The sequence below is a fragment of the Cucurbita pepo genome, chromosome LG08, assembly GCF_002806865.2.
Source record: "Cucurbita pepo subsp. pepo cultivar mu-cu-16 chromosome LG08, ASM280686v2, whole genome shotgun sequence".
Taxonomy (NCBI): Eukaryota; Viridiplantae; Streptophyta; class Magnoliopsida; order Cucurbitales; family Cucurbitaceae; genus Cucurbita; species Cucurbita pepo.
In genome coordinates, this window is record NC_036645.1 from 2,343,353 (window position 1) to 2,347,095 (window position 3,743).

The following is a 3,743-nucleotide window of genomic DNA, read 5'->3' on the forward strand; positions in this document are numbered from 1 at the left end:
AAAAAAAAAACAACAAATTAATTAAATCTTGAAAGGAGGAGACCAATAATTTATTTNTTTATCCATCAAATCTGATTAAATTAATTTAATACATACAAATTTAAAAATAATTAAAAAAAAAAACAACAAATTAATTAAATCTTGAAAGGAGGAGACCAATAATTTATTTACCATTTTTCGCTTTATTTTTATTTTAAAATATTTTATATTTCAAGTTATATAACGGTTCACATTTTTATAAATGATTATATAAAATAAAATAATGGGTAAAAACATATATTTCCATAACTATTTTTTATTTAAAAAAATAAATNTAAAATAAAATAATGGGTAAAAACATATATTTCCATAACTATTCTTTATTTAANAAATAAAATAATGGGTAAAAACATATATTTCCATAACTATTTTTTATTTAAAAAAATAAATAAAATAAATAAAATAAAATAAAAAAATAAAAAACTCTATTTTATTATATATTTTTTTTATAAAAAAAATAAATAATTTCTAAAAATAGCTGCCAAAATAACACAATGATGGAAATGATTCCATATTTCTTCGAACGAAAGGCTAAATAATTGGATTAAGACTTCCATTTATAGAGAAAAGTTGTCAAAATCATTATTGTATTTTAATGTCTTTTTTTTAAAATAAAAAATAAAAAATTATTCGACCTCGATATTTAATTAAATCTTNCATTTATAGAGAAAAGTTGTCAAAATCATTATTGTATTTTAATATGTCTTTTTTTTTTTTAAATAAAAAATAAAAAATTATTCGACCTCGATATTTAATTAAATCTCTACGTTGAAATTAACGTATGTTTTAGATAAAATCTTACTCAAGTTATATGTTATCAAAGTCGTTGTTACATAAAGTACACTTTGTTGGTATATGCAGTAACAATTACTTATTTTAAACAGGTCTTTACTCGAGCATTCCATGATATAAGATAATTATTACTTTTCTAAAAAGGCTCGTTATAATATTTTTAGGTACAAAATTAAAGAGAAAATTTAAAAAAATGATTTTCTTTTTTAATCCAAATCTTATCTAAACTAGATTTAAACCATTATTAATCAATTAAAAAAATAATACAAACAAAAATTGTCACATCATATTTTCATTTAGTTTATTTAAAAAAAAAAAGTNTCGTTATAATATTTTTAGGTACAAAATTAAAGAGAAAATTTAAAAAAATGATTTTCTTTTTTAATCCAAATCTTATCTAAACTAGATTTAAACCATTATTAATCAATTAAAAAAATAATACAAACAAAAATTGTCACATCATATTTTCATTTAGTTTATTTAAAAAAAAATATTTAAATTATTTAATTTCTACGCACGTGGATGAACAAAAGAGGACGGTGGATGTTTAACCAATCACTTAATTCTTTTTGTTCACAAAAAAGTCCAAAACTTTGGTCGAAATTAGAGAATGACCCCACGAGCCCCTATTGGCAAAAAGTTAATTTTCTCTCTCTCTCTCTTAATATCTTAAATACCCATTTTGCCCCTCGTAATTGATTTTTTGAACGATGTTCGTCATTTTAACAAATTTGTATTATACAACTAGAGATTTAATGGTCGTTTTTGAAATACGATTTTGAATGATTAATGTAAATAAGAAATTCTCGAATTTTGTTGCGTATCATAGTTTCATCACGAGAGATGAAAATATTGTTGCTCGCTCGATCCCGAAGTTATTAGCGTTAGAAAAGGGCTAAAAATAAGTTTTGATTGTTTTCCGTACAATGCTTAGACTATCTAGACTGAATAGTTTTTCTTGTCTTTCAATATTCCTAATCCTAAACCCTAATCTAAACCCTAAACTATATCCGAATAAGAGTGATCCTGAGAATAAGATGACTAAGAAAAGCTTAATACTGTCATTACCTGTACCAATAAAATGCACATTTTTTTCAATGGCTCAATCATAGGACCTCAAAGTCAAGCCTGTTGTAATTAGAGTAACTCTACACAGGATAACCTCCTAAGAATTTTTCTAAAATGCATGTGAGTGAAAACAAAACATACTGAAACGATTCATGACACATGGAATGTCGGAGAATCTCAAGGCCATTAAGTGCTGAATTCAGATCCTTAACGTGACCATAATCTACACTTTTTATTATATACTTTTAGTCCTCTAATTTGAGTTTAATTGCATTTAGGTCCTTAAGGGACTAATTAAATATTTTTGTTTTAAAAATTAATTTATTACTACTTTGACAATAGAAGAGATAAATTGTTATTTTTAATATTTTTTTTTATAGACAAATAAAAAAACAAAAACAGCTAAGGTATACATATAAATTATTACCATTTTTTTAATTAAAAATAATAATAATAACTTACATCAACTTGATTATTCACATGGTTAAAATAATTTTGAATTTGAATACAACTTGGCCTTTTGTCTTTTTTTTCTTTGAAAATGTATATTATTTCATCATTAATTTATAAATAATAATTATTCTCCGTAATAATAAATTTATTATACGAATAGTTATTCAACCGTATAAAGATTATTTTTTTAATTTTAACGGTTACAGATTAACTTGAATTGAGTTGATAAAAATCTTTTAAACTGATCAGAAATTTCAAATTAACTGAGTTGGTGACAAGACAGCTGAATAAAATTTATGACTCAACCCAACCTATACCTCTGTTATCGAATTGAGTTAAATATATAAGACAAACTGAATTAAATTTTTATAATTATAATATTGGATTTAATGTATTTTATTAATGAACCAGCAATTATTGAGGAACAAATTTCATGTGAAATTACCAAAAAAACACAGTTATTTATTTATTTTGAAAAATTATGGGGAATTATTTTCTTTTTTTAAATTGCATGATTTGTGCAATTGAGAAATGCAAGTATGACAAGAATCCCATTATGTGGGGCCCACTTTCCAATCTTAACAGAATTATTTATTTATTTTTATATTTTTTTAATTCATGATTTATTTATAATAAGATTTATCATTAAAAAAAAAAAGAAAATTATTTATTGATTAATAAACGTGTATTTAATGCTTTTAAATTTCTCTATAAACAATTTGTGTAATAAATAATTATTTTATTTCGAACATAGTTATAGACATCGAGCATACGTGTTTGCTCGTTATGTTTTTTTAAAGTGATTTTCGAATTCTATGATTAAAAAGTACAAAATACATAATTTATTAAAAAAATTTATAAATATGGCTCGAGTTTGAAGAAATTCCTAAAACGCTCGGGTTAAGAAGATCGGACTTATATTTCAGAAAATCCCTAAAAAAACTCAGATTAAGAATTGGTTGAGGTTTCGGGATGTCTTTAAAAATGGCACGGATTTCAGNTCCCTAAAAAAACTCAGATTAAGAATTGGTTGAGGTTTCGGGACGTCTTTAAAAATGGCACGGATTTCATGAAACCCCTAAAAAGCCTAGGGTAAGAACTAAAAGTACGACACGTACTATACTGGAACGGTGAGATGAAGCATAGGTTGTTAGTCCTCGAGGTTTCTTGTTACGAAATTGTTCTTTTACCTCGAGAAGGTCCATTGTGGAGGGTCTGTCGCTGTTAACGAAAAAAGAGTGGAACTTGAAAAGAGGACGAGAGACGGGAGAGACGGGAGAGAGAAACTCGAACAAGTAAAGAAAAAATAAAATATTTTCACTTTGTTCTTTAGTAGTGGAGAAAAGCCAAACCCTAGAAGCTCTCCCACTTTCCCTTTCTTTTTTTTTTTT